The following is a 15901-nucleotide window of genomic DNA, read 5'->3' on the forward strand; positions in this document are numbered from 1 at the left end:
TTTTATATAATAATAAATTTAATGTTTGATTTTATCACGTGAGACTGAAGACTTAAGACGACATTTTGAGAAATAAATAAATTTCGTTTTATAGTATTCGAACATACCGCATACTCTTATAACCGCCGTAGCCAGAAGATTATAACTTCGCTACATTGCATCCAATGTATTTGATCCGATATCATCCAAAACCTCAGGGGCTCACATCTGGTGAGTATGGGCTTGCCACACCCAGGGTACCGAGTTGGATATTATCATTCTTCTCTTTCTTGGTGATTCCGTTCTAATTCTGACTCTTGTTTTCTTCCTCCCTCCCTCAAGGTAACTCAGAATTTTTTTTTTTTTTTTTTTGGTTGGGCAGCAAAAGCTTCAGGCTTCCTTGCACCATATGGCTAATAATAGTATATATATAGCACTTTTTGCCAATGTTTTACTACACTTTGAGTACCTATTTTGTATCAATTATACTCTTACAATAGTAAGAGTATAATTGGTACTATATATATATATATATACAGGTGATTCACTACCAGTGCGACAAACTTGCAGTAGGTGTAGGGGGCACAAAGACGAATCGGAATCACATAGCATTGCAGGGTCCGAAATGCCTTCGTCATGCGGTAGAGGACGTTGAACGGGAGGTCGCGTAAACAGCGATCCCGCTGGAAGTTAGCATTTGCGAACCGTTTCTGTTGAAGAAACCAAGTAGCAAAAGTCCTCCGGAGTGGATAATCCGCAGGCTCCAATGATTGGACGCGTTGCAGATGGTATGAACTCATTTGGTTTGTTGACAGTATCCTCCATACAGTGGATTAGGAAATACCCAATCGTTGGCCTATAGCTCGAGTACTCGTACTCGGATTGTCTTCTGCAAGACGTAGGATATTCTCCTCATTGTCTGGCGTCCTCGTCGTTCGCTCTCGATTCATGGTACCTCTCGTGAAACAACCAGTCTCACGTAACCTTCTGTGCACACGTGCGAAAATCGTATAATGAGAAGCATGCCTGTGCAGGAAACGTTCCTGGTACAAGCGCAGAGCGGCGCGCCCGTTACAGTCCGCAGCTCCATACGCGAGGTGGACATGCGGACATGTGTATATGTAAGGGCGGCACCTAGAACGTTTGTTCAACTACGCCTCGTGTCTCTGTGAAGAACAGTATCACTACAAATGGGCCAGATATGTGTGTGACGTACGTTTGCGTGTATTATGTGTGTGTTCTGTTGTTATGTTCTGGCCACTTGGCTACCCAGAAGCATCAGTCGCCTGGACAGATGATTCTGGGTACTCGTCCACACCACGGGAAGGTGGGCCAGTCCCAGAAAAACACGTACTGTCTCAAGAGAGACTCTGACCCACCTAGTGTTGCCAGAAGGTGGAACAGATTCCTCTGGGGGCCCATTCCAGAGGGAGGAGATAAAGACAGAAGAGCCCAAAAAAAAAAAAAAAAAAAAAAAAACCCACCCGTGGTGCAGTTAGGGAAAAAAAAAGAAAAAAAAAGGAAAATAATAATAATAAATTAATTAATAAAAAATATATATATATTAAATAATAATGATAAAAAATAATATTAAAAATAAAGAAATAATAATAATAATAATAAGAAGAAGAAGAAGAAGAAGGAGAAGAAGAAGAAGACGAGGAAGAAGAAGAAGAAGAAGAAAAAACAATTTAAATAAATTGGCTGCACTAGAGTGGGAACTCAAGGCAGAGCGTGTGAAAAAAAAAATTAATTAAAAAATATATAATAATAAAAAAAAACAGGAATAAAAATAATAAAATAAAATAAAAAATAAAAATAGAAATAAAAATAATAAAATAAAATAAATAAATAAATTGGCTGCACTAGAGTGGGAACTCGAAGCAGAGCGCGTAAAAAAAAATTGATATAAAATAATAAAATAAGTAAATAAATTGGCTGCGCTAGAGTGGGATCTCAAGGCAGAGCGCGTGAAGAACAAATTAAATAAATAAGAAAAATAATAATTTAATAAAAATAAAGGAAAGAATAATTTGATTTAGAAAATAAAGAAGTGAAAAATAAATAAAATAAAATAAATAAATGAAATGAAAATGAATGAATAAATAAACTGGCTGCACTAGGGTGGGAACTCCAGACAGTACGTGGAGAAGGAAAAAAAAATGAAGCAGATGGTGGCATGCGAATATAGTACTCTTTAAGTCACTGAAGAGGTATTGTTAGGTGCAGTAACAACTATGTAGCTCTGCTTCCTGCGCTCAAAGACTTCGGATGAATAGGATTGGAATGCCTTTAGATTGTCAGGTGTTTGGAGTAGAGGCTCTGGTTGCTGTTCTCGGCCAGTTCAACGTTTGAATACTCGTCCATCCTACTGCCTCGGGAACCGGTTCGCAAATGCTGACTTCCAGCTGGATCGCTGTTCACGCGACCTCCCGTTCAACGTCCTCTACCGCATGACGAAGGCATTTCGGACCCTGCAATGCTTTGTGATTCCGATTCGTCTTTGTGCCCCCTACACCTCCTGCAAGTTTGTCGCACTGGTAGTGAATCACCCTGTATATATAGGGTGTTTCAAAAATGATGGTCAATAATTTAAAGGTGAAAAGTACAAAAAAATCAAATTATTATATTAGGGTCTCCCATAAATGATTACATATACCCGTTTATGTGTTATGTCTGTAAATTGCGTGTGTTCTCTGGTCGATTTGTGTTTTTCTGGGCGAAAAACCTCAGTTTCTGGGGGGAAAATCTTGCCATCTACGCTTGAGACCGACTAACTCGGCAACGGAGTGAAAAAAGCCCATTAAAGTTCCTCGCGTCATCGACAGGATTCGAACCGGGGCCTTTTCCACCCGGTGTGGGGAGGACGGTGGCGATACCACCGTGCTACTCGCGCAGAGGGTGAAAAGTACAAACTAAAATAAGCATGTCCGCATACTCTTCGTTGCTGTAACCTCTTTCCCTGTTGACTATCCATTGACAAGTACTAGTATGCCAGCTACGTCTCAGAGCATTGAGAAAGGGGAAAGGGAGCGAATGAGCATAACCTGAGCATAACCTAACCTAAACAAACAAATCAGTGGTGGATCCCAACTCTGTACAGTTCACCTTGTCAGTGGTGGATCCCAAATAGAAATGTGCAATATCTCGAAAACGATGCACTTAAAGACCCATGTTTACTAGGCTTATTTTGCATATTATAGTCTGTGAAGTTCACCTTTAAATTATTTTTTTTGCCATACTACTGGCTTATGTTTTATTTTGTTTTATTTTGAATTATCGGATATATCTGGGCTTCATGTGGAGGATGTGCATTTTGCTGCCTCTAATGATAGCTTAATATTTATTTATTTTTTTTCTTATTTTATGTTAAAACTTTTAAGCCATTATTTATATATATATATTTGAATAATGATTAAAATAGTTGGAAACTGAATGATAAAAATAAAATAAAAAGGTACAGCAAAAAGCATATTTCTCTACATGATGCTAGAAATATAACCATACAAATAAATTATAATGAGAGTTAAAAATAAAGAATAAAATAATGCCAGCAGTATGGCAAGACAAGGGCGAAAATAGTCGAAATTAAACTTAAGAATCAAACCAAACAGGGAGGGAAGAGAGGGATAACAAGAGTAAAAATATTGCAGTAGAAAACTAAGATAATTTGGAACATACACTACTGCGTCAAATCTATTCCGAAGAATTCGAGGCCAAAAACTGCGAAGGATTTTCGTCCTATCTCAGTGGGCTCTTCGATCCTTAAATTTTTGAAAAAGCAATCCTTACTCAGCTTATGGAGCACTGTTTCCATCACAGACCTCGCCACCTTCACACTGTGGTCCCTGGAAGATCTATTACCACCAATCTCCTTCAAACTCTCTTTCACATACAGGAAGCTTTGAATTCTCGAACTCAGCTCGACATAATTTTTCTTGGTGTCAAATCAGCATATGACAGGATTTCCATCACATCCTTACTTAACATCCTGAAGAACTACTTCAGGATCTCAGATAACCTCCTCACCGTACTCAATAAAATTTTGCAGGAAAGAAGGGTCCTTGTAGAGCATAATGGTCTCTCCCGTTCCTTTACTGTCTGCAGAGGGGTTCCACAAGGTGGCGTTTTGTCAGCAGAACTGTTTGCAGCTGCTTTGGAACCTCTTCTGGCAAATTTCAAAAACATGATCTCTTACGCCGATGATTTAAAGCTCTTCATTCATTTGGATCAGCCAGGACATGCCCTCTCAGTCCAAAGAGTGCAATAAAACAAAGAAATGAGATAAACATCTTTCTGCATTACATTGGACTCGAGCTAAATGCCGAAAAATCTTCCCGGATGACCTTCATAAAGAGGAAAAGAATAATCCCAATGCACGTCTCTATAAATGGACATCAAATAAAGCATGTCAACTCCCACAGGGACCTCGGTTTGGTGTGGGATTCAAACTTGTATTTTCTGGAGCACTTCAAGGAAGCAAGGAATAAATTCTACGCAGCCCTTTGGTCTGCTCGACAGGAACTGGTTGGTTACGGCAATAAGAAGCTAATATCTAGATTAGTCCAAACTTGTGTTGTACCCGTGGCTCTCTACGCTTCGGAAATCTGGTCCTCCGCTCCTCCAACCTACCTGCAGCATTTCTTGGGGCTTGGGTATTGGCTGCTGCGATCCCTCAATAGGTCTTCAGGACATCCTCTTACTATCTCTAGAGCTGCACTGCATTCGCTGCATGGAATGACCCCTTGGAAACAAATAATCGCTACTCGCAATATAATGACCTTCTCCAAGCTCATTTCGGGTAGACTTGATGCTCCCATCATCGACAGGCTCATCATTCTACCCAAAGAAAACAGAAGAACAAATAATCATAAAACGTCTAAGATCCGACCAGCCCTCAACCAAATCAGCTAGCTTAGTCATATGTTTCCAGCAAACACGATTGGTCTCCTGAACGACCTAAATATTAATCCCGAGGCGATTTGCGTGGACAAGATCTACAGATCCAAAGTACTTGCGGACACCTACTCAATGTTGGAATTTTAGATGTTTCAGGTCTCCTTTAGGCTTCTGTGAGGACAAAGTGTGCCCCCCCCTCAGTTCCGGCCAGCTTTCTACAACTTTCCGGCTCTCCCGCACAGTGCTTCGAGGGACGCGAAATTTATTTAGAGCTTTTATCCAGAATATTGTCTTAGCTGCTGTTATTTATTTGATATGTATCCGTTATATTAACGTATATATTGTAAATCTGTTATAGTTATGTATGTATTGTTAATCTGTTATAATTATGTATGTATTGTTAATCTGTTATAGTTATGTATGTATTGTTAATCTGTTATAGTTATGTTTACCCTCCTAGCAATTTTTTGCTGTCTAAGGGTGAATGTAACCTCTCATTTTCCTTTATTGAATAAATAATAATAATAATAATATAAGAATAATAAATAATAATTCATTAAATTTTGAAAGCCAATTAAAATAGAAATTTAACGGCGCCCCCTCTGACGGTCACCAGGTCCAAATTTATGTGAAATATCACCAACAGAGATCTAGACCACTACAGTAAAATAATAAACCAAAAATAGGCTGACCATTACGCCCCATCTGAACAGAGGACCACAAAGACAATAATGGTCAGGAAATCGCTGCATTTCGATCTCTAGACAAATCGCCGCAAAGGCGAGTCGATCGAAAAATCAGTCCGCCACCCGATCCGTAGTGGTCTAGATCTCTGTTGGTGATATTTCACATAAATTTGACTTGGTGCCCGTCAGAGGGGAGGGGGGCGTTAAATTTCTGTTTTAATTGGCTTTCAAAATTTAATGAATTATTATTTATTATTCTTATAATTAGATGTTCTAAATTATCTTAGAGATTTTCTGCTGCAATATTTTTACTCTTTGTTACCCCTCTCTTCCCTCCCTGCTTGGTTTGATTCTTAAGTTTAATTTCGACTATTTTCGCTCTTGTCTTGTCATACTGCTGGCATTGTTTTATTTTTAACTCTCATTCTAATTTAGTTGTATGGTTATATATATATATATATATAGTACCTATTTTGTACCAATTATACACTTGCAATAGTAAGGGTATAATTGGTACTATACATTGTGCTGCCACTTTATTAGGTACACCCCTGCTGTGTACACAAATGTTGTCCCACAGCTGACGTCCCACAGTTTTGCAAGTTACATAACCACAGTTCTGGATATAAATGCAGCAGAGCAACTTTTCTAGTATCAATTAAGCGTACAAACCGTAACAAGGATGGGGAAAAGGAGTATCTAACATACTTGGCATGGTAGTAGGTGCAAGACGTGTTGGACAAAGCATCTCTGAAACGGCAGTTCTGAACTTTTCGCGCACCACAGTTTCAAGGGTATATCGAGAATGGTGCAACGAACAGAAAACACCCTCTCAACGGCACTCCTGTGGAAGAAAATCGCTTGTTGATAAGAGAGGTCAGAGGAGGATGGCTAGAATTGTACCAGCAAACAGACGGGCCACAATGTCGCACATCACGTCAGAATACAACCTTAGTGCGCAGAACAAAATATCGCAACGGACCATTAGTCGCACTTTGTCGCGAATGGGCTACAACAGCCAACAACCACATCGCGTACCTTTGTTATCAATGAAGGACAAGAGTGCACGCCTCCTGTGGGCACAGCAACACCAGCACTGGAATATCGAGGATTGGAAAACAGTTGCTTGGTCTGACGAGTCGAAGTTCCTGGTGAATCATGTTGATAGAAGGCTCAGAATTTGGCGAAAACAACATGAATCCATGGACCCGTCATGTCTGACGACTACTGTGCAAGGTGGTAGGGGCAGTGTTATGGTGTGGGGAATGTTTTCTTGGCATACGTTGGGTCCATTGATACCCATAGATTCACGTCTGAATGCCGCATCGTACTTAAACATCGTTGCTGACCAAGTGCGCCCGTTCATGTTGACAGTTTATCCTGTGTCAGATGATTACGTCCAGCAGGATAATGCGCCGGTGCACAAAGCCCGAATCACTATGGAATGGTTCCAGGAACATGACAATGACTTTTCTTTGCATTTCAATAGGATTCAGATCCAGTCCCTGGATCTGAATCCTATTGAACATCTGATGAACTATGATGAGCTGGAAAGGGCTGCTCGCTGCAGGCCTATATCTCCATCGAATCTCAAAGAATTGCGTGACACAGTCATGTCTGCATGGTACTCCATTCCTGCACAACGTTTTCAGCATCTTGTTCAATCCATGCCTAGACGAATTCAGGCTGTTTTGAAGGCTAAAGGAGGCTCAAGACGCTACTAGATAGGTGTATCTAATAAAATGGCAGCACAGTATATATATATATATATATATATATACTGTATATATATTTGAATAACGTTTAAATTTAGTTGGAAACGGAATCTTTGATAATAAAAATAAAAAGGGGTACAGCATACATCAGAGGCAGCAAAAAGCATATTCCTCTACATGATGCTTGAAATATAACCATACAAATAAATTAGAATAAGGATTAAAATGAAAATAAAAAATATTGCCAGCAGTATGGCAAGACAAGGGCGAAAAGTTAAAATTAAACCTAAATTAAATCAAACAGGGAGGGAAGAGAGGGGTAACAAGAGTAAAAATATTGCAGCAGAAACTCTCTAAAATAATTTAGAAAATCTAAAAGTACGAATAATAATTCATTGAGTTTTTAAAAGCCAATTAAATAGAAATTTAACGGTGCCCCCTCTGACGGGCACTAGGTCCAAATTTATGTGAAATATCACCAACAGAGATGTAAACCACTACAATAAAATAAACCAAAAATAAACTAAAAATGGACTGACCATTACGCTCCATCTCGACAGAATTCTGTCGAGATGGAGCGTAATGGTCAGTTTAAAAGTGCTCAGCGGGCCATAAGGCCAAACGAACCTATAAAGACTAAGATAGCATGTGTTGGTTTACATTGCTATACCCTAAAAATAAACATATAATTAGAAATAAAATAAAATTATATAAAATAAAATAATGATTATGCAGCTAATTATTGATAATGGGATACATTGAATGGCATTAGGTAGTATTAGGTAGGTGGTCATAATTCAGTGATCACTCAGTGTATATTGTGCCTGAAGTAGTAGTTATTGTTTGTTGTCATGCGACAGTTGGAAGAATAAATGAATAATGTGGAGGATGCGCAGAAATGAAATTTTCTTGGTTCGCACATAAAATTACTTCTCTTATTATTTTATTTATTTTATTATAATATATTTTTTTTATAATCCATAAATTATTACCATTTGCTAAATCGCCTAAAGTGTAACGCAATCCATACATTAACTAACTTGTTGATGTTTTCACATTATCTGACCATATATGGACCGCACTAAATTATTATTATTATTATTATTATTATTATTATTATTATTATTATTATTATTATTATAGAATATAATGTACCTATGAGTCGCTGTCTGACAACTGACTGATGTAAACTTCTCTGGTAGCATGATTATTCTAAAGATTAAGAAAAATAAAACATAAAATAATACAAAAATAAAGTTTAATTGATGATTACTCCCTATTTTGTGTGTATTTACAATGTGGCATAGACGTTGTCCTCTTTTGTACTACGCGCGCATACAGAACCAAAAAGATATTGTCTCTCTGGTCAGATACAATCACTTCGCAGTGCAGCGTGCATTTTCCAGTGGAAGAGGATTAATCGAACAACTATGTCACGTGTTGCCTCATTTAAAAATAGGGCAGTAGGGAGTTTTAGAACGTTGGACAGAAGTAAACAGATGCGCGCGCAACATGGATTAAATGATTTATTGAAGCTGTAGTACACCAAGTGGCATAAAATTAAAGATCCCCAAATACAAAAGTAGGTGGAGCTCCTCAACTAGATGACGCTCACTAACAGCGGCCTACCAGCAGGAATGTGTTACCATGGCGACACAACAACAGCTACCTGACAGTACCTATTAGATTATTATACCGGTGTTTAATGCTACTTAAGGAGTCGTTCAGTGACGTAAAAGGTGAAATTTCGGTCTCATGGAAGAAGACGTTGACGGAAAATGGATAATCAGGATCATTTAAGGAGCATGGTGAGTTCCCACATTTTTGTTTGCCTGACGCTTGGTTTTCTCTTTGTGTAACTTAGACGATCCCGCCCACTAAAGACGGTAGCACTTACTATATAAGAATTATTCGTCGAATTTTCTTTCCTGTTTATTTAATTTTATCAATAGCTTCCGTTATACAAATTCTATAATGAAAATAGCAGATGTACTTCATTAAGCTCCGAACACTTCTAAACTTCCGAAAAATCAAGAAAGAATTTTTCTGAAATAAAAGTTCTCGTTGAATAAATATACTGTAATACTAGGAGCAGCTTAAAAAAATTCTTGAAGTAATTTGTTGTTCTCTTCATATTTTTAAGCAGTTAGAAACTGGATGAAATAAAAGTCACATCAAGAAAGTCTCCATTTCCAGATAGAGTCATATCTGTATAGTAACAGGAATTACAGTAGTACCGTTCCTGTAAAAAACAGCATGGCCTTTGGAGGAGTCACTGCAAATACTCGACATCCTCTTAGGTTTTTCTAACCTGGAATGTAGTGAATACGCGCCTAACAGCGGTCAGTTCGCCTAGTAAGAATGCCTGATCATTTCACTATGACTGAATTTATTTACGGATATCAAAGCTAAGAGTATGCTCGGTTTTCATTACTTCAAAGCTGAAAGAGCTGCATGTACAAAAAGAGATGTTTTTAATCACTTCAACAGAGACTGGCATTATTAACTGAACAAAGCACCTTGCGGAAGTGTTTTTTTTGGGGGGGGGACTTAATTGTTTAGTGTGCAAAACTATGCAATGGTACGTCGTTTTCTCCAGCACTTTTCTTTTTTATAACGAATTAAAATTTTTAGATGATACTTTTTATTTATATTCCAAAGTTTTCTGAACATGATATATTTTCTTTAGTAAAGGGAAGGTTTAGAAGTCAATTTCGAATGGTAGGCTTTTGGGTGGGGACAGTCTCTATAATAAGACGGGACGACTCTTTACTAGCCTGGCCTGGCCCACCTTCCCGTGGTGTGGAAGAGTACTTAGAAGCAGCTTTCCGGGTGATTGCTGCTTGTGTGTCAAGTGACCAGAACAACACATCAGCACAGTAGTTCGATGAGGGCAGATTTGAACCGACGTTCTAGATGCCGCCCTTTCCAATAACACATATCCACATGGCTGTCTGTCCGTCAGCATGTAATGACTGAGCTCCTAATGGCTGGATTTTCAAAGAATTTTATATTTAGCACTTTTAGAAGGATCTATCGAGTCTTCCAAAATTTCATTAAAATCGACTCGCGGTGGCCAAATTTCGTAAAATTTTATATTTAGTTTCTGTTAGTGAGACTTGTCGAGTCATCCTACATTTCATTAAAATCGGACCCACAGAAACATGCAATTATTATTTCTCTGTCCAACTGTGCATGTAATAATTCGATTCTTAATGGATAATTTTTCAAAAAAAAATTATATTTGGCTCCTTTAGAACGATTTGTCGGCATTCCCAAATTTCATCAAAATCAGACGAAATCCAGCAATTATTATTATTATTTTATTTTATTTTATTTTTATTTATTTATTATTAAATTTTCTCATCGTTTTTTGTCATCGAGAGGATTTAGCTCTTTCGATTTTGTAAATTAATCGCATCCGTGAGTTTCTCTAACTTCTACCACTTACCGAAGGCTTTCTGCTTCTTGGTGAAAGCCAGTTTCTGACTGCACCTGAAATAGTGCTTAGTTCTTGCTGAGATTGACGCTTCTGTGAAGGTAATGTTGGTAAGAGCCTCAGTCAAGCGTTTAAACCGCTTCACTGACAGCTTTAGAAAAGATACAAATCCAATCAGTGGCTGCCTTACGCCCATATAGCTATCTCGTAATTAATGTAATAAATTGATCAAATAAATAATTAATTAATTAAATAACTGATTAATTAATAAAAGCAAAAAAACGAGATAATTAGGAATAGAGTAAACACTATGAAAAATTTCAAGCACTATTCCAAAGGAATATTTTCAGTCAATATGCCTTTCGAAAAACCAGGTAGCTTTATAAAAAATATGTTAATAATAATAAAGGAATATTTTTTCACTTTCTTTATTGTGGTCAATTCAAAAGAAGACAAAATAAAATCCTTCATAATCAGAATGGGAATATAATTCAAAATCTTTCGGAGTTCACATGAGAGCAACAACCAGACAGATGAAAAAAGCAGTAGTCCTTCCAGCACTTAATGCTGGTAAATAATGATGATCATAATGAAATAATTTGTCCCAAAATGTTGTTCAGATTATTTCAGTGCGAGTTTTTCCAATTAAGAGTGTCAGAATATTAGAATAAACGCAAAGTTCAAAATTAAAGCAACGTGTACTCTTAAAGATGAATGGCATTACTTAAATTGTATACTGTAGCCGCGCAATTATTTTGTTGCACCTTATGTATACAGTACAGTAAAATTAATAATTTAACATATAATTAGGAATTATTTAATAATTCGGAATTTAGCATATAATAATATATGCTAAATTCCGAATACGGAAATTACGTCCAGTGCATTGAGCATAGTTGGAAGCGATTTAATATTATCTTATACTCCTATGTCTGGGATTTAACATATAAACACGCTCTTTGAAATTTATCAGCCACAAAGATATGCTCTCTGTTAGTATTTAGGTAAAAAAGTAAACTGCTGATTCGTGTTACTATATAAATTACTGATAGTTTCAATTTTGGGCATCATTATCAAGTTCAAGTGCGTGACTACACAATCGCCACCAACATTAACTCTCTTTTAGAATCAACATCAGGTAGATGCAAAATGGAATATCAGATAAAGCGTTTCATGTTCCATGTAGACAAAACGCAGTTCCCTAATGAGAAGGGATTCTGTCATTAGGAGACAATACGCGAAAATGTTTTTAACTAACATGCCACTACATTTAGACTGTCTCATAAATTTGTAAGTACTGTGCTTGGAGTGGTGTGCATTGGCAATGAATGCGCCAACTCAAACTGAATATCAAAACTGAGATATAGCATCTGAGAAAGTTATCCCAAAAGTTTTAGAGACATCTGATTGTAAGTGCCATTTATTTATTCGAATATGTCCTCAGAGTTATTTTTTTCAAATAAACAAAAATTAAATAAATTTCCTCTTTACCCTCGCATTTGACTACTCGGCTAAGCCTAAGCGACTCATTTATTCCCAATTAACAAATCGACCTGAGAATATCTGCAGACTTCGTTAAGGTTCCTAATAAAGAATATATCGGGTCTAATTACTACAAAATCTAACTGTATAACGGTTGTCAATCTCTGGCGGTAGCACAGTGGGTATACTCGCCGTCTTATGTCGTGTGGAAAAGGCTTGAGTCCGAATCTTATCAACAACACAATCTACGGTAATTTTTGGGACATTTTCCACGTGGCTGAGTTAACTGGTCACAGACGAAAGTCCATTATATATATATATATATATATATTATTATTATTTTTTTCCCTCCCAGAAACTCGGGATTTTCGTCCAGCAACCTTATTAAAGAATACATGCAATTACAGAAACAATATATTGATTTCTCGTAGTCTTAGTTGTTCTGCGTTATACGTTAACACATATAACGAAGAGTAATATATTCAAAATGCCAACCTAACAAAGAGCGGTTATCGGTGTCAACATCACGTAATCATATATAATCTTGTTTAAAAAATTCTCAATATTAAAAAAAAAAAAGTATCACCAAATTCTTTATTACATACCTGTAGGATACAAAGCATACAATAATTGTTCCTGACGTTGACATGCTCGGTGTTCAAAAGAATTAAAAATCATTCGTCCCTGCCAACAAGCGAAATTATCCGTCGAGAAGATGAACTTCCAGCTAGATGGGCGACTAGTATAACCTTTCCCTAAATACAGAATATGCAAAATGATGCAAATAGATGGCCTTTGTAAATAGAACTCTTCGCAGAACTAGTAAAAATATGAAACTTTACATAGTCACATTACTTACATCATACGTATTTCACAATCAAAGCTGTTATACTGCAACAAAACACTAGATTTTACAATTAAAAATATTCATAAGATAAATATGATGAAAAGAAAGGGTTGAAATACCGAAGATTTCAAGGTAACCTATTTTCGTTTTAATTTCTCGTATGAATGTAGCCTGTTTATAGCAAGAAACACCTCTTCACATAAAGTTTATGGTGATTCCTAAACCTTATATTTGAACGTCTTTCTCTCTCTTTCACACACACACACACACACACAGTGCAAGAATTACGCTAAGTAATTTTTCGCCAAGTGCTTAAAGAAGATAGAATAACATCGCAGATAGCACTAGATAGCACTGTGATAACGCTCGATGTCTTTGCATACAGCGTGAAATGCTGTATGCAAAGTAAGTAGTTTGTGGGTTATTTCACACCGATGTTGAATTTGTTTTATTAGGGCAAGGGCAGCGGTTTCTCATTCAGCAAAACAGATAAAGGGACCACAGAATACAGGAAATCTACTGACACAATATACTGGCGCCTTCTTTGCTTTGACACAAAAACTTAAAACATCAAATACAACAATGAAATGCTTTTTATAGCATTCTATCGGAAGTTTGTATTTTATATTTATTGACTAATAATTAGATAATTACTCAGCTTCACGTTCACATTTCTAAGAAATATGAACTTAAAGGCATTTACCATCGCATAGCCGTCACGGTAAGATTGGTTATAATTTGTATTCTTAATTAAATATAAGTGTGAATAGGGTCAGAGTTCAATCCCATCTCCATATGAGGAATTCTTATAGATCGTTTTCTCACCGTGGATCTTCTTTATGGATCTTTTTCTCTCCCATCTCGATATCAGGAATTTTTATGGATCTTTTTCTCACTATGGCCGACTTTGTTGGGCGAGGTAGGAATGGTTCTTTTCTCTCTGAAAATCGGTTTTCATTGCATAAAGCAAGCAACCTGACCATACAATATGCGAAATTATATAATATGCGCATGATATTCCCAAATTAATTCAGTTCTTCAAATTCCACATTAAGTGCAGGACAACCAGAAGTACAACAACTTTTACTGTCAAACCTTGCAATAGTGACATTGGCAAATTCAGTCCAGTAAACAAACCATCTTCACTAGCTAATTAAAATAATATTGATTTTTTTAGAAATCCGCAGGAAGTGGTAGTACCACCTGTTGCCACAGTTGAAATCCCTCCATGGTCTCTCTCATAAGGGTTACACGAGTAATTACAGACCAGTTAGTTTAACTTCTGTTTCGGGGAATAAATGGAGGTCACTGGTTAAAGATACATTGCACGATCATCTAGACAAGACTGGAGTAATAATTCAGACACAGCATGGGTTTGTTAAGGGAAAGTCTTGTCTGACAAATCTGATTGGATACTACAAAGGGTACTAGGAAAGTTTTGCAATATGACGCAACAATGAATCACAGGAAGCTGCTTGTTGCTTCATGTTGAGACATGTTCATACGTGCATAGTAGCCGCCGCGGCAAGTCGATGGGCTCAATTATTCATTAGTAGTGAGAGTGTAAAGTGCTTGCGATGGCATCGTGGTCACGAAATGAGATAAGGACAGTTTTGCGGTATAATTTCGTGCGTGGTTTAACCATAGACCAGTGCTTAGAAGAAATGACTCTTGCACTAGATGATGATTGTCCACATCGTACAACGATATTCAGGTGGTATAGAGAATTCCAAAGGGGAAATTTCACTCTGGAGGATTCTGAGAGGCCGGGAAGGCCACGAACGTCAGTTACGGAGGAAAATGTTACTGCTGTGAGGAAAATGCTTGACGAAAACAGGCGAGTGACCTACCAACAGATAGAGGATACTTTGGGCCTAAATGCACCAGCAATTCGTTTGATTCTGCAAGATCATTTGCACGTGAAGAAACTTTGTTCTCTCTGGGTGCCGCATCAACTGACTGAACAGCAGATGACACGACGTGTGACTTGGTGCCGGGAGATGTTAAAAAAGTTTGATAAGGGACAATCTCGGTATGTGAACAACATCGTGACAGGTGACGAGACTTGGCTGTACTATTACGATCTGCCGACCAAGGCTCAAAACAAAGTTTGGGTCTTTGATGATGACGACACACCCGTAATTGTCAGAAAATCCCGATCTGTAAAGAAGAAAATGATAGCTGTATTTTTCAAATCGAGTGGAATTGTGGAATGTGTCGTTTTGGACACGCAGAAGACAGTCACAGCTAAGTAGTATACTGAACAATGCCTGCCTAAAGTCATTGGATCTATGAAGAACCTGCGGCCAAAGTCAAGAATGGACACCTGGTACCTCCATCACGAAAATGCTCCAGCTCACCGCGCCAAAGCCTGCACCGAATATTTGGCCACGACAGAACTGAAACTTCTCGAGCACCCTCCCTACAGTCCAGACCTTGCTCCCTGCGACTTTGCACTGTTCCCGCATGTGAAAATGAAGCTAAAAGGGAGGCGGTTTTCCAGTGATGAGGACCTTCTACGGGCTTGGGACAACGAGTGTGCTTTACTCCCTAGAGAAACTTGGCGAACTGGTTTAAAGATTGGTTTCGGAGGATGGAGAGATGTATTGAATGTAGAGGAAATTACTTTGAAAAAATTAAATAAACAAAGCTGTATTGCAAAACTTTCCTAGTACCCTTTGTATGTGGTTACAATGGAACTAGATGCAAAAAATAATTTTGATATCATATACATGGATTTCAGGAAAGCATTTGATACTGATGCACATAAAAGACGGCTCTACAAATTGGAGCATTATTATTTTAGGGTTGCCAGGAATTGAATATATTAACCAGTATTTGTGTCTGTAAATTG

General features: G+C 37.6%; 1 protein-coding gene across 1 annotated transcript in view; it reads left to right on the forward strand.

Moving 5' to 3' along the window:
• Positions 1–9001: 9001 nt before the first annotated feature.
• The window catches only part of LOC150084721 (uncharacterized), a 239809-nt gene continuing 232909 nt past the window's right edge, over positions 9002–15901 (forward strand). The window contains exon 1 of the mRNA XM_090376333.1: positions 9002–9087. The gene's annotated coding sequence lies outside the window, so the exon portion shown is untranslated. The remainder of the gene's footprint in view (positions 9088–15901) is intronic.

This window comes from Mastigoproctus giganteus, chromosome 6, assembly GCF_048544385.1.
Source record: "Mastigoproctus giganteus isolate SK-2022 chromosome 6, ASM4854438v1, whole genome shotgun sequence".
NCBI lineage: Eukaryota > Metazoa > Arthropoda > Arachnida > Uropygi > Thelyphonidae > Mastigoproctus > Mastigoproctus giganteus.